We start from the raw sequence: 20,410 nt of genomic DNA on the forward strand, positions 1-20,410 counted from the left end.
CACACACACACACATGAATAAGCCTCTCTCTTTCAACCCCCTCACTGGGTAACAGTTTCTTGATAGACTTGCTGTGAACATTTGAACAAGGGCACTGGCATCTAAGGGAGCACCCCACTGCTTGGTTCACTATCCAGAACCCCATGTGCAAAATCCCATGCTGAAATCCAGCTTTTACACCCACATTTAGCTTTGATCCTCTGCATCAGACTTCCTCAGCCTGATGCCCTCCAGATGTTTAAGACTACAGCTCCCATCAGTCCCAGACAGCATGTCTAATGGTCAGGGATGGTGAAGACTGTGGTCCAATATGCCTGCTCCAGATTGGGAAAGGTTGCAATTCACTGAAACCCAAGAAAGTCAGAGTTTGCAATATGCATGCAGAGAGAAGAAGCCACTTAACTGCTTCTTTATTTGTAGTCCTGCCCATTAGAAGTCCATGATTCCTAATATATTCAAGAGTTTTTTCTGTTTAATTTGCATCTCCTGCTTATACTCACATGTAAAATATAGGATTCAATGCACCTTTTAAGAGATTAAGTAATGATTTTAACATGTCCTTCAAACCTTTAAAATTCTTTGTTAGAAACTGCATGTTTGCTATTCAGACATAGTAGGCTAATAAAGTTCTCCATGAAATTACTTTAACATGAAATTACTTTAACTTGTTCAATTTGCAGTAGGAAAAGTTTATTTAATTAATTTCTATCTGCATGTTCTGGTTTTCGAAGGATGATCCCCAAGGGATTGGGCTAAGAAAACAGAGGATACTTCCCATTGGTTAAAACCAGCTGGGCACAAATAGCATGGATGGTGGGATTGTGGCTGTACAAAGAGAAAAAAGTTTAATCTTTGTTTAGCTTATAGGTTTTTAAAAAGCTGATAATGAAGGACCCTGGAATGGGTTTTTAATTGCTATTGCTCTTTTATCTGCATAGGATTTATGCTGGCCTGTGTTAATAGCATTGTTAAAACTGCCAATATCATAATGTCATTATACAAATGCAACTGAATTTGGAAGACTGTGTGTAGTTCTGCTTGCCTCACATCAAAAGAGACATTGTAGAGCTGGAAAATGTTCAGAAAAGAGCAACCAAAACGATGAAGGGATTGGGCAAGACTCCCCTAGGAAAATAGCTTGCAGCATTTGGGACTTTTTTGTTCAGAGAAAAGGAAGGAAGAGGTGACATGATAAAAGTTTATACATTTATACATGGCATGGATAAAGTGGATAGAGAAAAGCTCTCCCCCCTCTCTCATAATTCCATACCCTCCAAGTGTCCTGATTTTCCAGGGACAGTCCCGCAATTATGAAAGCCTTTTGATTTGAATTTCCCTATTTCTTCCTCCAGTGTTTGAAATCCTCTGAACTGTTATTTTGGAGTACTGTAGATTGAATCCAGCAGATTTAATGGGAAGCCACAAGATTAGAAATTAATCATAGCCATTAGAAATTAATCATCATGAGCAAGGTAGGGTTTAAAAACCTGGGAAATTTGCTTTAGTTTCAGATTGCATTTCTTTTTCCCATTCTAGGAAGGAACATATGAAAAGGCCTTAATCTAAGTTAGCTCAGTACTGCCCTCCGGCAACAGCTAGCATTGCAGACAGGATAACCTTGGGTTTATTAAAGACTGCAACAGCACCATCCTCTGTAGATTCACTCTGAAGCAAGTCCCCTTCTGTTCGACACAGCTGATTCTGAGGTAATTGCACATCGGATTGTGCTGTAATACCTGAAAGTAAGCTTCAGTGAACTTAATCGGACTTACTTATGAGTAAGCATAGGATTGGACTGTAGGAGTATTATAAAAAAAAAATTCTTTCTATAGTAACAAACCTGCAGTGTGCATTCCATGGTATAAACAGAATCTCTTTCCCTGAAGCCACAGTCTATTTTGACAATTAATATTATCTATGTTTATACATTTCAGTGTTCTCCAAAAGCTTGATCAGCTGTTCCTTAAGTGCAGGCATGATTGTAGATTTCCAGTATCAAATCAAGGTTATATAAGCAGCCAATAAGGGATTTAATATAAGTACTGTTTATATAACGTAGAATCATAGAATCATAGAGTTGGAAGAGACCACAAGGGCCGTCCAGTCCAACCCCCTGCCAAGCAGGAAACACCATCAAAGCATTTTTGACATATGCCTGTCAAGCCTCTGCTTAAAGACCTCCAAAGAAGGAGACTCCACCACACTCCTTGGTAGCAAATTCCACTGCCGAACAGCTCTTACTGTCAGGAAGTTCTCCCTAATGTTTAGGTGGAATCTTCTTTCTTGAAGTTTGAATCCATTGCTCCGTGTCCGCTTCTCGTATCACCTGTATCATAAGGTAGTAAGGACTATGGGTCCAGTGCAGTATTGACACCCATAATTTGAGAGTACGGTACTCCCCCTTCAGAAAACCAGAGGCCAATAGGGACATGATTACACTCTTCCCAAAATTTCAACAAATGAGCACAAACTGCTGAGCTTTTTAATCTAATTAAACTTTTTATGTAAGCTGGCTGGTAGTGCTACTGATATATCAAAAATGTGCTGGTAGCAATCTCAATGACTGACTGGAAGAGGGCCAGGGGTGAACGACAGGGTAGGAGGAGGACGAGACTGGGGTATTCTGGAAAAAGTCTTGGTTGGCTAGAATCCTGAAGAGTCGGAGCATTCCAGATTGCATATGATATTGTAATAGATCGGTGGTGTTAATTTTTGTAGGTTTAGTAAATATTAGCTTTTGATTAGAACTTGTATGTTATTACTGGACTATATTATAAGACAGTCTCAATGTCAGTTTAAGGTTGCTTACAGATAAAAATAAGAACAGCTAAAAAGGGGAAAGAATTAACAAGCAATTAAACACTGATAGAATTAAAACCACACACACAAAATTTCTTAAAACTATACAAATAATTACAATAAAAACAGTACAGCTGTTTCAATGCACAGCCCTTTCAAATATGGCTTTTTGTGCACTTCAGCCTATCTTCCTATGACTGGGGGCGAGTGCTGGTGGGTGGCTGTAAATGTGCTGAAATACACTTGGGTTCATCGTATTTATGCAATAACTGCACCTTTGCATTCCATGCCAATTGCAACTACCCAGCAGGTTACCTTGGTGTCAGAATGCGCAGAGATGAAAAGTCCCAGATGTCAGATAGGCTAGACCCACGGAGCTCACACTAATCTGTAACAAATTTGAGGCACATCTGAATTGCTTGCATTTAGGGTTCTCTCACTTCTATGGAATTTACTTCCCTCACAGGGCTTTTGATCCCAAAATAGATTTGCTGGCAGTTGTCTGGGCTGTGGCAAGGTTATCAGGAGAGCCCTGACTTTTCAAAGCCGTTTATGTGGTTGCAAGCTGTTTTTAACTGTTTTTAATGTTGTGTTTTAATGTTGTAACCTGCCCTGAGTCCTTAGGGTGAAGGGTGAGTAATAAAATAGGAGAGGGGGGGGGGAGAGAGAGAGAAGCTGGCATGGCATCTGAAACAGAAAGGTTCACAGCCAAGAGGAGGAAGCCAAGGCAGCATCACTGAGCAGATGCCTGGGAGGCAGAAGGGTGGCCTTGCATCAGCAGGCCAAAGACAAGTTTTGCTTTAGCTCTTCCCTCCAAAAATAGTTGGTACAAGCTTGTGCTATCAATGGGATACCATGGCAAAGTATTTCCCTGGGTAGCAAGTGTGAGTTTGAACACACACACACACACACACACACACACACACACACGGGCTCCGGTGTGCCAGGAGGAACACTTCAGCCTAGATTTCTGCCTGGCTCCATATTTCTCTGTGTATAGTCCAGAATGAGGGGTGGGAGGAGTTGCCCCTTAACAAGCCTGGGGAGAGGCCAACTACCGGTACCTGGGTCCATGCCAGGGCCTCAGGAGACAGAGGGAGTCACAGGTGTGGAGTCAGATCCCAGGGAGGCCCCCCAGCGCCTCACTGTGTCTCCCTGCACATCACCCAGATGCTCTGCTCCTGCATCACCTTTGGCTCTTGCACTGTCCCTGCCTCTCATCCTGGCACTGCTGGACGCACCCCATAACCCATCCTCCCAGAAAGAGCCCACTGCTCAGTCTGATTCAGAGCTGCCACGGCCACCACCTCCATCATTTAGCTGACGGGGACACCAGAGCAACCCTTTCCCATATATGGGGACCCTTGTTGGATCAACGTCTTTGCTTGCCTAGCCATGCAGAGCACCTGCTGAGCCTTTGAACCCCTGCACTGAATTACAGAATCATTCAATGACAGAATGGTAGAGCTGGAAGAGACTCTGGTGGACTTCAGGTCCAACCCCCTGCAATACAAGAATCCCAACTAAATCATACGTAGCAAATGACCATCTCTGCTGATAAACCTCCAAGGAAAGAGAAACCACTACCCCACATGCACCTGTTGAACAGATCTTACTGTCAGACGTTTTTTCTGATGCTTAATTGGAAGCTCCTTTTTTGTAACTTGAAGCCATTGGTACAGGTCTGAGCCTCCAGAGCAGGAGAAAACAAGCTTGCAGGGAGCAAGAGCTTCCATGGGACAACTCTTTAAAGATGGCTATCATATCTCCTCTCAATCCCCTCTTTTCCAGGCTAAACATACCCAGCATCTTCAACCATTCCTCATCGGGCTTGGTTTCCAGACCCTCTATTATCTCAGTCACCCTCCTCTGCACACATTCCAGCTTGTCAACATCCTACTTAATTTGTGGTGTCCAGAACTGGACACAGGATTCCAGGTGTGGCCTGACCAAGGTTCTCCAACCTGTTAAGGTCATCTTGAATCCAATAAAGCTTGCAGTAGAAAGATACCCAAGTTCGATTCCTCCCTCTAGTGGGAGCCAGGACACCATTGCCAGTCACCTGCCAGTCCAGCTGCCTTCTGTACATGGAATGTGAGGGTGCAGGCTCCTTCTTGGCCGTCACCTACAACAGAAACATGTCTAGGGCCGGTGTCATTGATATCAATGTCTCGATTGCAAATCTCTTGGGACAGGGACCAGCCAAACCTGTCACTTGTTAAGTGCTACATAGAGAAATGCAATAGTGATGGTGGTAGTATGAGGAGCAGCCTAGAAACAGAAGCACATAGAGAGTAGCCAAAGACGTGCATCAGCCCACAGAATAAAAAAGGCTGCATCATAGCCAAGATTTGCACATCTGGCAATCATGTCTGGCCCTTTGTACATCCCCAAAGAGGCACATCTCCAACAATTTCCTGGCCATTTCTCTCCAACGGGTTCCTTAAAAGCACAAATAGTAAAAATGTAACCCTAGAAGAGGCCTTGAGAAGAATGTGGCTTTAAGTAAACACTTGCAGAGTCAGAGAGACCACAAATAAGAGCAGATATTGACACGGAAGGGGGGGAGATGGATAACTGGAAGAATTATATTTGTAGCCAAGAAAGCAGAGAGGGAGGAACCATCTAGAGTTTGCACTGCAGAGACACCATAAACTTTGCCCTGCCGGCACTACTATCTACATGACAAGCATCAACACATAACCTGAATTTTTTGCATTCTTCTTCCATCCTGAAACACACACACACACACACACACACACACACACACACACACCCCAGCAGATTTCCAAGCCATGACTTTATGCAAGCAAAACAGTACTGTACTTTGGTTTCTAATGTACTACAGAGGCAGAGGGAAGTAGTAACAATTTACTGAAATCTCTGGGTATCTAGTTTCTATAGTTTCAAACTTATTATTCAGACTTATTACTTATCCTAAGGACCAAGCTGCTGGATGTGATGCCATGAGATCTGTGCTTGGAATTCCTGCACTTTTTAAAAGATGAGACGCAGTGGGGAGACCAGATCAGACAATGGTTGCAGCATTAGTAGGGCCAGAATCAGGGGCCATTTGCTGGGGTTGCACCCCAAAAGGGGGCCCACTGCCAAGCCCTGGGAACCTTCTGGCTGGGGGAGGATGGGGGCAGAAATTAGATGCAGTTCAAATGGGAATGCAAACCTACGTAATCTGCACTTCCCAAAAACACGACCCGAACAACTGGCGTCCTTCATACCCTTCGGAATTTTGCTGAGCACGATATGTACAAAAATGACTATATGACAGGAAAGTGTACATAACAGTGCATAGATATATATAGATACACACACACACACACACACACACACACACACACACACACTTGTGAAAATAACATACATGAATGCTTTCAGTTAGGAGAATCATAGAATCATAGAATCATAGAGTTGGAAGAGACCACAAGGGCCATCCAGTCCAACCCCATGCCAAGCAGGAAACACCATCAAAGCATTCCTAACAGATGGCTGGCAAGCCTCTGCTTAAAGACCTCCAAAGAAGGAGACTCCACCACACTCCTTGGTAGCAAATTCCACTGCTGAACAGCTCTTACTGTCAGGAAGTTCTTCCTAATGTTTAGGTGGAATCTTCTTTCTTGAAGTTTGAATCCATTGCTCCGTGTCCGCTTCTCTGGAGCAGCAGAAAACAACCTTTCTTCCCTCCTCTATATGGCATCCTTTCATATATTTGAACATGGCTATCATATCACCCCTTAACCTTCTCTTCTCCAGGCTAAACATACCCAGCTCCCTAAGCCGTTCCTCATAAGGCATAGTTTCCAGGCCTTTGACCATTTTGGTTGCCCTCTTCTGGACACGTTCCAGCTTGTCAGTATCCTTCTTGAACTGTGGTGCCCAGAACTGGACACAGTACTCCAGGTGAGATCTGACCAGAGCAGAATACAGTGGTACTATTACTTCCCTAGATCTAGATGCTATACTCCTATTGATGCAGCCCAGAATTGCATTGGCTTTTTTAGCTGCTGCATCACACTGCTGACTCATGTCAAGTCTGTGGTCTACCAAGACTCCCAGGTCCTTTTCACATGTACTGCTCTCAAGCCAGGTGTCACCCATCCTGTATTTGTGCCTTTCATTTTTTTTGCCCAAGTGTAGTACCTTACATTTCTCCTTATTAAAATTCATCTTGTTTGCTTTGGCCCAGTTGTCCAATCTGTTAAGGTCATTTTGAAGTGTGATCCTGTCCTCTGGGGTACTAGCCACCCCTCCCAATTTGGTGTCGTCTGCAAACTTGCCCAGGATGCCCTCAAGCCCATCATCCAAGTCATTGATAAAGATGTTGAATAAGACTGGGCCCAAGACAGAACCCTGTGGCACCCCACTAGTCACTACTCTCCAGGATGAGGAGGAGCCACTGATGAGCACCCTTTGGGTTCGGTCACTAAGCCAGTTACAAATCCACTGAATGGTAGCATTGTCTAGCCCGCATTTTACTAGCTTCTTTACAAGAATATCATGGGGCACCTTGTCAAAGGCCTTGCTGAAATCAATATAGGCTACATCCACAGCGTTCCCTTCATCTACCAGGCTTGTAATTTTGTCAAAAAATGAGATCAGATTAGTCTGACATGACTTATTTTTCAGAAACCCACACTGACTTTTAGTGATCACAGTGTTCCTTTCTAGGTGCTCACAGACTGTTTGCTTAATGATCTGCTCTAGAATCTTTCCTGGTATTGATGTCAGGCTGACTGGGCGGTAATTGTTTGGGTCCTCTCTTTTCCCCTTTTTGAAAATAGGGACAACATTTGCCCTCCTCCAGTCTGCTGGAACTTTGCCTGTTCTCCAGGAATTCTCAGAGATTACTGCCAGTGGTTCGGAAATCACCTCTGCCAGTTCTTTCAATATTCTTGGATGTAGTTCATCTGGCCCTGGAGACTTGAATACATCTAAACTAGCCAAGTATTCTTGTACTACCTCCTTACTTGTTCTGGGCTGTGTTTCCCCTGCTGAATCATCTGCTCCCTATTCTTCAGGTCGGGCATTGTTTTCTTTTTTGGAGAAGACTGAGGCAAAGAAGGTATTGAGGAGTTCTGCCCTTTCTCTGTCCCCTGTTCGCATTTCACCATCTTCTCCTCTAAGTGCCCTCACTGTTTCCTTGTTCTTCCTTTTGCTACGGACATACCCATAAAAGCCCTTTTTGTTGCTTTTAACCTCTCTGGCGAGCCTGAGTTCATTCTGTGCTTTAGCTTTTCTGACTTTGTCTCTACACGTGCTGGCTATATGTTTGAATTCCTCTCTGGTGATTTCCCCCCTTTTCCATTTTTTGTACATATCCCTTTTAAATCTTAACTCAGTTAAAAGTTCTTTAGATAGCCACCCTGGCTTCTTTAGGCACCTTCCATGTTTCCGTCTCATTGGTATTGCCTGAAGTTGTGCTTTTAATATCTCTCTTTTAACAAACTCCCAACCATCATGAACTCCCTTCCCTTTTAGTATTTCTGTCCATGGGATCTCACCCAGCGTTTCCCTAAGTTTTCTGAAGTCGGCTTTCTTAAAGTATGGGATTTGAGTCTTAGTATGCTTGGTTGCTCCTTTCTGCTGAACAATAAACTCCAGAAGAGCATGGTCACTCCCACCTAATGATCCTGCCACTTCTACCCCACTAACCAGGTCATCACTATTGGTTAGGACCAGATCTAAAATGGCTGATCCTCTTGTTGCTTCTCCCACTTTCTGGACAATGAAATTGTCTGCAAGGCTAGTGAGGAATCTGTTCGACCTTATGCTCTTGGCTGAGTTTGACATCCAACAAATATCAGGATAGTTGAAATCCCCCATTACTACTACCGTGTTTCTCATATTATAAGACACGTCTTATATTTATTTTTTCCTCAAAAAAACACACTATGGCTTATTTTCAAGGGATGTCTTATTTTTTTCCTCCTCCTCCTGCCGCGGCCGGCATTGCTGCTGCGCCTACCACTATGTCTTATTTTCGGGGTATGGCTTATATTCCTTGAATGCTTAAAAATCCTGCTATGGCTTATTTTATGGGTATGTCTTAAAATATGAGAAACAGGGTATCTCACCTCCTTTTGAATGCCTGGTCATCTGTTCCAGGAAGGCATCATCTGTGTCCTCAGTTTGGCTTGGGGGTCTATAGTAAACTCCCACAATGAGATCACTGTTATTTTTCTCTCCCTTAATTTTGACCCACAGAGAAGTTGCTTGCAAAAATATGTCTGTGAGGCAAACATGCATACAAAAGTTTTTACACAAAAATATTGGAAAAAAATAATGAGGACCTTGCAAAAAATATTGAAAACTGATTTGGACATGTGAAAAACTGAATGCAGGATTGGAAAAGTGAAGAACTGAAATGGACAGGTCCACCCATTCCTAGTTTCTTCTCTTCCTTTCTTTTGGTGCCTGTTCACCTGGCACCTCCACCCATCCCCCACCCCCAACCCGCCGCCGCCACCACTACCATCTCTCTCTCACCAGTGAGGCTGATTGGGCACGAAGGAACAAGGCAAGTGAATGCACAGGAGCAACAGTGTGTAAGGAGCAAGTGCAGGGCTCACTATGAACATTTTTTGTTTTCCAATAGTTGAAATGCTGAAACAGTGATGATAATGCATAACCTAAATTTTGGCCAAAGAATCTGTGCATAAGTGCAAAGTGAGTTTGCCCCCTTCCAGTGCACCCTTTGGAAAGCCCCTTGCATCAGTATTTGAAATGTTCTCTCTGCTTCTGCATGTGGATCTTCCAATTCCAGTCTCCAGGGCTGCATTTTGCAATGTATTTATTTTTAACCTAACTATCCACCACCCAGTATCACGTCTAGTTTGGTCCCAGCACTGAAATTTCAGAGAGAGCCTTGTTTGCCTCAGCTGTGCTTTCAGATGAGACAACCCCCGTAACAATAACACCCGTAAAATATTAATTTAAACAAGTGAAATACAGAAGAATAAATAAGGAAAGAAGTTTATCCAATGGGTAGGTTTGTTTATCTCCCATGACAGCCCACCCACAACTCAGTGGAGTGACAAAATGCATCTTGGTGATTAAAAGAATGAAATAAAGTTGTACCTAAAATAGCTAAATCCAAAATGTCAGTAACTGGAAGTTTATTTCTGCAGCTTGACACACTGAGCTATTCCAAAACAATGTTTTTTCTGCATTCCAGAGCAATGCTTCCACTTACCATTTTTAATTCCCTGGTTCTGCTCCTGGATTTACTGCCTCTGTGTTGAATACTTCAGTTCAGCAGCATCCACAAATATCACTGTTCAGACCTTATGACTAGAATACACAGAGTGGGATTTCACCTGATGGTCCTACTTCCTGCTATCTGTATATTCAGCATAATTTCACCATACAGGCCGTTAAAAGACAGGGACTCCATGATGCGTCTAGACTAGAGCCTTCGCAAAAGGGGTGAGGAACCTCAGACCAAATGAGCCACCACAGGCCAAATGAGCCATAGCCCAAATACAACACTCCAGGCCAAATGAGCTTCAGACCAAATGCACCACCCCAAGCCTTACAATGCAGTTCATCAGACCCTTCCTAGGTTCCAACCCCTCTTCCTAGAACAGACCCCTCACCAGGACTGGCACCAACAATTTTAATGTCAACCACTCTTAATATTTGATTTTATAGGTATTTTAATGACTATTTTATATAGCTTTGTGTGAACTGCTTAGATTGGGGGGGGGGGAGGTTGGTTGGCTAAATTATATATAAATCTTGTTAAATATATAAATCAGAAATTTAGAGCCTAGGAGGCTGCCTTAAACCAACTTGGGCTGTCTGTCTTGCTCAATACACTGATTGGAAGTAGTTCTCTGGAAGTCTGCTTCAGAGAGCGACATCCCAAAGATGCCAGGGGGAGGTAAACAGGACCACCAGTGTGCAAAAGAGGGGCTCTATTGCTGAGCTGGGACGCAGGTGGCGCTGTGGGTTAAACCACAGAGCTTAGGGCTTGCTGATCAGAAGGTTGGCAGCTCCAATCCCCGTGACGTGGTGAGCTCCCATTGCTCAGTCCCAGCTCCTGCCAACCTAGCAGTTTGAAAGCACATCAAAGTGCAAGTAGATAAATAGGGACTGCTCCAAGCGGAGTTTCCATGTGCTGCTCTGGTTCGCCAGAAGCGGCTTTGTCATGCTGGCCACATGACCTGGAAGCTGTACGCCAGCTCCCTCGGCCAATAACACGAGATGAGCGCCGCAACCCCAGAGTCGGTCATGACTGGACCTAATAGTTAGGGGTCCCTTTACCTTTATTGCTGAGCTACAGCCTCTCCAAGCAGACAAAAGCAGCATCCCTCACACACAGGAAACATTTGGGGATTGAGCCAAGGTGAACACAAATGGAATTATAGACTTCCACTCCCAGGTGCCAGTAAATCAACTACTGGAAGATCGGGGAGAAGAAAATTATGCCAAGTAATACAATGAATTACTGTGTGTGCTTTAATGAGTGCTTTGGAAGGTGGCAGCTATTAAAAAGTAATCTCCACTGATCTTTTATTCAAGAGAACTGAACACAAACTTAACACTTTCTTTTTTCCTTTTGAGGTGGTGGTTTAATCAGCCTGGATTCTAGCTCCCATTCTTCTGAAATTATTGCCAGGTTACATAAAGAAACTGCTGGAAACATCTGAGGTCCAGGAAACCCAATATCAGATTATTTACAATATTGTCAGTAGCCCCAGTGCCGAGAAGTCTGCTAAGTCCTGAAGCTGCTAAGTCCTTCTGCCCAACATCTCCAGCTTTCTTCTCCCACACCCACCTTTATGTGACTAGCATGAATACTTTTAGCAGCTTTTGCAAATAGGGCTGTTTTATATGTGACCCTCTTGTCACAGTCAGATAATAAGTAGGAGAGTCAATGAGCACAATAATATATGAAGAGCCAAAGGCCCATCTAGTCCAGCATTCTGGGCTCCACCGTGTTCTCTGTGCACTAGGGAGAACCCTTGTGCTAGGAGATGGCAGAATCCAACAAAGCAGTTGTGCTACGGGAAGCTAGTTGTACAACAGCTGGTTTTTGTTGTCCAACTTGTTGTACAACAGTCTTTGTTAATGATCTTGTGTTTTTGCTTATGCAACCGTATTCCATCAGTACAAGTACAAGTATCCTGCTAAATGACTAACAGGGTTGTGGTGGACACAGCCCCCTTTTCTTACCGTGGCCAAGCAGGTGCCCATGGGAAGCCCAAAGGCAAACTCTCCCCGCTTGTGATTCTCAGCAACTGGATTCAGAGGCATACTGTATCCGATAGTGGAAGCAGAACACAGCCATCCTGGCTAATAGGCATTGATAGCCTTATCCTCCACAACTTTAATCCTCTGTTAAAGTCTTTCAAACCATAATGTTCAGAACATGAGATGTAACAGTTCTACTATTTTCTGTTCTGTTCAGGTCACCTCTGGAAGCAGGTCTGGCTACCAGATTATAAGAAGGACATTGGAACTTGTCCAGAGGAGGACACTCAGGATGGCGAGGGTATCTGGAAACCAAGTCCTAGGAGAAATGACTGGGGGGGAGAGAGTTTGGCATGTTTTGCCTGGAGATATGACAGCTGTTTTCAAATACAGTCATACCTCGGTTTAAGTACACTTCGGTTTGAGTACTTTCAGTTTAAGTACTCCGCAGACCCGCCTGGAATGGATTAATCCACTTTCCATTACTTTCAATGGGAAAGTTCGCTTCAGGTTAAGTACGCTTCAGGTTAAATACACACTTCCGGAACCAATTACACTCATACTTCGGGTTAAGTACGCTTCAGGTTGAGTACTCTGTGGACCTGTCTGAAATGGATTAATCCACTTTCCATTACTTTCAGTGGGAAAGTTCGCTTCAGGTTAAGTACGCTTCAGGTTAAGTACAGACTTCCGGAACCAATTGTGTACTTAATCCGAGGTAGCACTGTATCTGAAACGCTGTCAGCTCAAAGATGGAGTAGGATGACATTCTGTTGCCCCAGAGAGCACAACTACAACTAGAATCAGTGGGTGGAAATTGCAAGGAAGCAGATTTCAGCTGAATGTCGGAAGAAACTTCCTAATGGTAAGAGCCATTTAACAGTAGAACTGTCTGCCTCAGGATGCTGTGGGTTCATTTCATTGGAGGTATTTAAGCAGAAGCTGAAGGTCCATCTGTCAGGGGTGATGAAGCTGCATCCAGCTTTAGAGAGCCCACATTGAGCAAGGAGTTGGGTCACAGCATGCTCACATCAAAGGCAATGTGCTGGTTTGTTTTTGGATGAGCTTGGGGGGCTCCTGCTCTTACGTCTCAAGAAGCAGTGACTGCTCCTACCAGCAGCGGCGAGTTGTGCCCAACATCGTAAGGGCCCATCATGTGTCATGACATCACACACACAATGCCCTTCTCCCCCGCTGCCTGTGATCCTGATGGAAATCACCCTGCCCTGCAACTAGAAATAGGAGAAATGCTGCTCTTGACAGTATGAGGGATCCCACCCCACCCCCCGGGCATGTGAATTGTCAAAATCATGGCCAAGGAGGGAAGGGTTAATCCTTCTTTTCCCATGTGCTGCAAGGTGGGTGGAAAAATTGTGTCCCCATGCCTAGGATTTCAAAAAATTAATCCCCCAAAGTGAGGGGGAGCCAAATCTTTGGCCCCATAGAATCAGACAGATTATGGGAGAATGAACAAAGGCCAGTAGGTGTTCTCTGGCCAACAGCGTAGTGCTTTGGTTTGGAAGGCAATGTAGCAGTAGAAGACGAGTCAGGTTTGCACAACAAATTAGATTTCTCATGTCATCATTTGAATCCAACATAACTGTAACCACCCACTACCAGGACTCAACAATGCCTTCCCATATCTGCCATCAAAAGAGGCAGTTTTGTTATTTCTCTCCCTCACTGAAAAAACATGGGCTTGTACCCCTATTCATAAGAGCACAGGAAGCTGCCTTGTACTAAGCCAGACCCACTGGTCCCCACTGGTTCATATAGCTCAGTACTGTCTTCACAGACAGGCAGCAACTCTGCAGGTTTTCAGACACAAAGTCTCTCCCATCCCTAACTTGGAGGTGCTGGGGATTGAGCCTGCAGCCTTCTGCATGCAAGGCGGATGCAGCCCTTCCCCAGTCAATCTACTGGGCTCTCCAACCCACCAGCATGTCAATGCCCCTGCTGGCCAGTGAGTCATTTTGCACCCCTGGATTAAACACTTGGAATTCCTCCACAGATGCTTCATGGACTAGCCTTGTTTAGCTGGAGAGCATCTTAGTGTAGTTGCAGTATTGCAACTTACATGCACAGAGCTGCCTCCTTATCAGCGATAATGACACAAAGGAATACAGAGGGTGGAGGGAAACATTCTATATAAAATTTCCAACTCCAATGATGTCACCAGCTTTTTTTAAAAAAAAAATCCTGGCCCAGTGAAAATTGCAGGCCCCGTTCTTTGAGGTCTGTTTTTATACTTGATACCTAAAGAGGCAGCCCAAGCAGAGCCAAACAGTTTCTTGTGATCCTTTTCCACAGCTGTCACATTATTGTTTCACCAGCAATTGCACTACAAAAAGATTCTCATAACTTTCCCCCACTTCTCAAACCTTTGCATCCTCCTGTCCCACGAAAATGTCCCACAAAGGGCCAAGATTTGCATTTGCATTACCAGTATTTGCCCCTGGATCTAATCTGGAAAGCAGATTACACAATTAATAAAGCAACAAGCCATTGCAAATGTAGGATTCGTAAGACTCTTGGCTCACTTATTTTATTCATTTTTAAACATTCTTAGCAGGAGTAGAATATTTGCAGGAGTGGCTTAATAACCTTTCCTAGTATCCAGACTCAGTCTTGAATATTATTTATCATATCCTGAGATGAATCACATCACAATCCTAAACTGAAGATATGATTGTTGAGGATTTGGCAGAATGCAACACAGGTAGAGCGTGAAGATATGCCAATGGGACTCCTCAGAGATGCCAGCAGAACAAGGTGGAATGAGTAAGATGTGAGCAGCACAGAGACACAACGCTGTCACAAATCTATCCCTGAGACAAAGAGCCTCTATCACATTGATGTCAATGGGAGAAGAGAATTCAAAACAGCTGCCGCTTCAGTTTCAGGGGGGAGTGGATGGATACTAGCATGGAATCAAGAGATAGCGTATTTTCAAGAGGGGTTCTTGAGAGGAAATGGAGACTGGCCCCCTTCCCCACCCCATCTCAGAATGAAGCAACACGTTGCCATGGTGTGTTTCCACAGGCTTTCCAGGGGCGTAGCCAGGATCAAAACTGGGGGGGGGGGGCAAGCCATGGTCGTTCAGGGGCGGGGCCAAGGCACAGAAGGGGAGGGGCCACAAAGTGGGCGGGGCTAAAGGGCCAACGGGCCTGATGACATCGTGGCGGTGGCAGCAGCGGCCACCTTGTGCTTCTGGGGCTGGTAGCGTTGGCGGCTACCCTGCTTGGCTGGAGAGGACGGGAGGGTCGGGCAGGTGAGAGGGGGTGGCAGGGCGGGCGAGGGCAAGGCAAGACACGGCCGCAGCCACGACGGCTCCGAGGCGTTGCTGCATATCAGCATAATATTTCAACTATGGTTCAAGCCCCACCTTAGGAAAAAAATCCTGCATTGCAGGGGGTTGGACTAGATGACCCTTGTAGTCCCTTCCGACTACAATTCTATGATTCTATTGATATATTACCATAGCATATGCATCATTCTGCTTTGTTGAATTGTCCTACTCCTAGGCATAGCATCCAACTCCTAGAGGCCTAGGTGCCCCCCCCCCAATTACTGGTAAATACCGTATTTGAAAGAGTCATCCCCCCATGTTGATGGGCTTTCTATGTGGGGCTTATCTGCCCCCCCCTTATTTTATTAAGGATGGAAGAGGGAGGGAAGGAAGGAAGAAATAGAGAGAGGGATAACTCATATTTGTGGGTGCCTCTGGGTGACACTGTGATGCTGGAACTCTGCATGTACAGGAGCCTTGTAAGCAGCTTTCTCTCTGCTTGATTTACAGCAGGCACGTCCAACAGGTAGATTGTGATCTACCAGTAGATCACTGGATGTCTGTGGTAGATCACTGGTAGGTCACTGGCACCCCTAAAAAAAGCTCACCCAAAATTTTCCTCCTCCCTCAAAAAAATTGAACTATGACCTGAAGCCCTAAACAAAAATGGGCCTCCCTCCCTCCTAAAAGAAGCTCAACAAGTTTGACCTAAACCCCCCAAAACAGGGCTTCCCTTCCTTTAAAAAAAAACTCAACAGCTTTGACCTGAACCCCCCAAAAGGGGGTAGATCACCCCCAGTTTTAAACTCTGAGTAGATCAGAGTCTCTTGGGAGGTGGCCACCCCTGATTTACAGTATACAGATGCAGGAGGAGGGGCAGACTGGAACACCACTGCTTTTTATAAGCATCACTGTGTCTGTCAAAGCTACAGCCCCCCCTTTCTTATTCACTTCCTTTTAGCCTTGCAGAGCCACCTTAGTCAAATTGAATCCTCTGAGTCTGCACCCTCATTAAATCGCCAATAGAACTCTTAATGCTCCTGAATGCTCATTAACAAGTCCCGCTTAAGAACAATAGGGTGAAATGGTCAGCTATCAAATCTTGCCTGGGGATATATGCTCCATTGTCTTAACTGCTTAACTACTGGTAGCCACTTTGCTTTATTTATTTGATGTGTTTTTGTTACTGCTGTGTCCCCCCCCCCCAGCAAGCGGAGACTTAGCTGCTCTTGCTAAAGCAAAGCCTTTTCCACTTCAGTTTTTGGAGGGGAAAAGTGCTGGTTATGGTCTGTAAAATACATTAATTTTTTTGCTTCTGGGGGGGGGCAGCTGCCCCCTCCTGCCCCCCCTGCCTACGCCCATGAGGCTTTCGGGGGAATCAAAATGGTGTCAAAATTACCAAGAAGGAGGTGATGATTAGAGATTCTATCCATGTTTCAGCTGCCCCCCTTTGACCACAATATCCCCCCAAAACTGAGCCAACAGCTCAAAACCACAAATCTTCAGTCCTAAGCAAAACCTTTTCATTGCATTGGTGCAAATCTGCCAGAGCGTTGCACATCAAAAGCATGCTAGTTCATAAATTGTTTTTATTAGATGTTTGTTTGTTTGTTTGTTTGTTTGTTTTGCTTTTCTTTTTACAGCTTCTCAGCATCCTGCCGGAGACCTGGCGCCTCCTTCCCAAAGCCGAGGAAACTTCTGCCTGGCTTAGGAAGGGAGGAGCATTACTTGTGTGTACAACATCAGAACATGGCAACGCCATGTGCGCAACATGCCCCCCATCACCTTTTCAAGCTGGCGCCTCTGGCCCGAACTGTTCCCCTATGAAAAATTTCATTGCATGCCATTTCCCACCTTTCCTCCAATCAAAAGCACAGGGCTGCTTCACTTAGGAAGTCATTAAAACAGCTATCTAAAATAAACATAACCATAAAATCACTACATTGCACTGGAAGTACAGCTGCCCAATCCCAGTTAAACCACTTTGGGAACTGCAACTGTGAGGGACTAGAGGTTCCCTGACAAGTCTCAGCCACCCTTAAACTACAGCTCCCACAATTCTCTTCATGCTTTAAATGTATGGTGAGAATGTGGCCCTATGGTTGACCACAGCCCTAAATTCCCCTCTCTGCATTAGCGCACTCGTGCATCAGGTCTGTACACACAGCACTATAATTTGAAAGATCCCAGTTCTTAAAGCATCTCTAAGTAGAATTTGCTAAACCGATGTATCATACATTTATGCATATTCAATCACTCGAGTCGAGATAGCTTTATAAGATACAGAGTTCTCTAATCAGTTTCTTCATTTCAACAAGGAATTGCACAAAGTGTTCCCACCCTTCAGAGGAAAACCAAGCCATGATCCACAGAAAGTTAAAATAACTTCAGCTTATAGTTTCAGAGGGAAATACACACCTGGCTTTTCCTTTAAAAAAAAAACAATTTTCCAGAACAAAATGACAGAAAGCTCAAAAGATTCACAATACATGGCTGGTTTCTGCACAGATCAGTGAAAACATCTGGAAAATAGAGTAGGGGGGGAGCTAAGCACTCTACTCTAGTTGTTTTACCATATGCTAGCATTAACATTTGAGAATTCCTAACAAACAAGGAAGCGATTAAGCCAAAGATGATCTACATGTGTTCTATTCTCACTGCTGAATCCATGGAATCCATTTCAATAAAATTATCCTCTCTACAGCAAAAAAGTTCACAAAAGTCACATTACACAGCAGTGCCCTTGCTCTGAATGAGCTCTGTTTACCAGTAGTGAGAGCACCCCGTAGCCAAATCTGGGTACATGGTGATATCATTGTTCCAAAGGAGAGCTCCTCTGAACAAACAAAGATGGTGCTGGAGCAAGGAGGAAAATGAGAAGCTGCCTTACTCCAGGCCAAAAGATTTCTCCAAAGGGCTACTATGATTTATTTCAAACTGGCAGTGAGTGGCATTCTAGAGTCTCTGGCAGAAGTCACCTACCCATCACCTGCTACCTGACTTTTTTATTATTATTAAGGAAGAGAAAACAAAAATTGAACTTGAAACCTTCTACATGCAGCTCATGTGCTCTGCCACTTACCTGTGGCATCTTCCTTACCAGATTCTGGGGCCATTCAGTGAAAATTAAGGACAGACCAAAGAAGGTACACACAGCACAGAGCTAAACTATGAAATTCACTTCCATGAGGTGTAATAATGGCAACCAACTTGGATGGCTTTAAAAGGGGATCAAACAAACCCATGGCTGATAAGGCTATCTGTGGCTGCATATCCCTTTTCACATATTGTCAGCCACCTTGGAGGCCTGTTATCAGGCAGGTAGGCAGGATATAAATGTTATCTTTGTATCAGCAAATAAATAAGTAAATGAAAGCCTCTGCTTCAATTTCAGATACAGAAAGTTAAGATGTTTCTTGAACCTATTGGGTGGGCCATCACCTCTCCACAGCCACAAAACCCCACACTCACACAAACCATCAGAAATGGAGTCCCTTCAGAGCATCACCCGAAAGGGAGGTCACGCTTCATCAGGAGGATGAGAGAGAGAAAGCCTTCATGGCATGAATCCTCTGTGTTTTGACTCAGCCCTCATGGCCTGTAAAATGCTGCACCCTTGATCCTTCATCATCAAACTTCTCACTGTTAACCCACCATCAATGTTTCTTCTAGAAGACATTCACTCACTTGCAATCATTGCCTACCGTAGTTGTTTTGTGAAATGCAACTTTCTTCTGTCAGGCAGTGACTTGGCCTCAAGAGGCTTTTGTCTCTACTAGGCTTTTAAAGCAGAGAACTTGGTTTCTTATGCCCAGGGGCAGCAAAGGGCAGAGGATCTGCATTACAGATTTTTGTTGGGTTCTGAAGTATGAGGCTTTGAAAAGGCTGATTCCGAGAGCTCAATGGAACAGGTTGTTAAGGCTTAAAAACCAGTCTATTGTTTCTATTTTTATAAAGTGATTCAATAGTATGAAGAGGTGTGCCAGTAAATTTTGGCAGCAGAATAGAGGCAGAGTTAAATTACTTCAAAGAAATAAGGACTGACTCCTCCTCCTCTCACCTCACTGTGTCTCGACACAGCACAAAATTAATGGCTACGTTGATGTGCTTCAGGAAAATAGCTTGTTTTCCTCCATTTGCCTCGATCTTATCTCCTATTTTATGTTTCCAACAACTGTTTAGCCAACAGCCTCACACATACAGAATCTCCCAGTCCCTTTCTGCTCTCTCTATGGCATCCATTTTGAGATGCCTCTAAGGCAGGGATGGGAAGCAGGAGGCTCTCTGGCCACATATGCTGGAAAGTAGGGCGGGGGGTGGGGGGAGAAGGAGAAGCATTAGGAGCTTTATACCAGGCATCCCCAAACTTTGGCCCTCCAGATGTTTTGGACTACAATTCCCATCATCCCTGACCACTGGTGCTGTTAACTAGGGATCATGGGAGTTGTAGGCCAAAACATCTGGAGGGCCGCAGTTTGGGGATGCCTGCTTTAGACTCTGGTGCCATCAAATTTTGGCTCTGCCCCATACATCATTGGCTTTCACCTGGCGGGTTGGAGCACTGCAGCCCATCCTAAATTAAGGGAATTGAAGAAGAGAAAACTGAGAGGTGTTAGAATAGACATCTTTAAATATCTGACAGGCTGTCACGTGGAAGATGAAGCAAGCTTGTTTTCTGCAGCAACATTAACCCATTGTGGTTACATAAATGATTGAGGTATTTAAAACATTATTGTTTCCTTCAACTTATGAAATGCATGAAGTACGGCGGTTATTTAGAAGGATTTAGATTGGATACAAAACTGGTACAATACAGCACAAGTTAAGCACTTTCAAGCCCCAATGATTCCAGTGGGAAAGATTCAAGCATGTGCCTCAAGCTCTCGTTTAAATGAATGAAACATAAGAGTGACTGACTTTGGTTGAACTGTGACCTGTGAGGTTCTGATTAAAGCAGAATCAAAATCTTGAGGAGGCGCCTGAATGTGAAAACAGAGGAAGAGATGGTTGGGTGACCAGCAGAAGACCATCCCAGCGATAGATCCAGAAGGGAAAAGGTGGGCAACAGAAAAAGCAAAACTAAAGTGTACTAATTGGCATTCGTATAGTGAA

General features: G+C 44.4%; 1 protein-coding gene across 11 annotated transcripts in view; it reads right to left on the reverse strand.

Moving 5' to 3' along the window:
* THSD4 (thrombospondin type 1 domain containing 4) overlaps positions 1-20,410 on the reverse strand; it is a 372,415-nt gene that overhangs the window by 232,260 nt on the left and 119,745 nt on the right. The window lies entirely within an intron of this gene.

Source organism: Zootoca vivipara, chromosome 13, assembly GCF_965207765.1.
Source record: "Zootoca vivipara chromosome 13, rZooViv2.hap1.1, whole genome shotgun sequence".
Classification (NCBI taxonomy): Eukaryota; Metazoa; Chordata; class Lepidosauria; order Squamata; family Lacertidae; genus Zootoca; species Zootoca vivipara.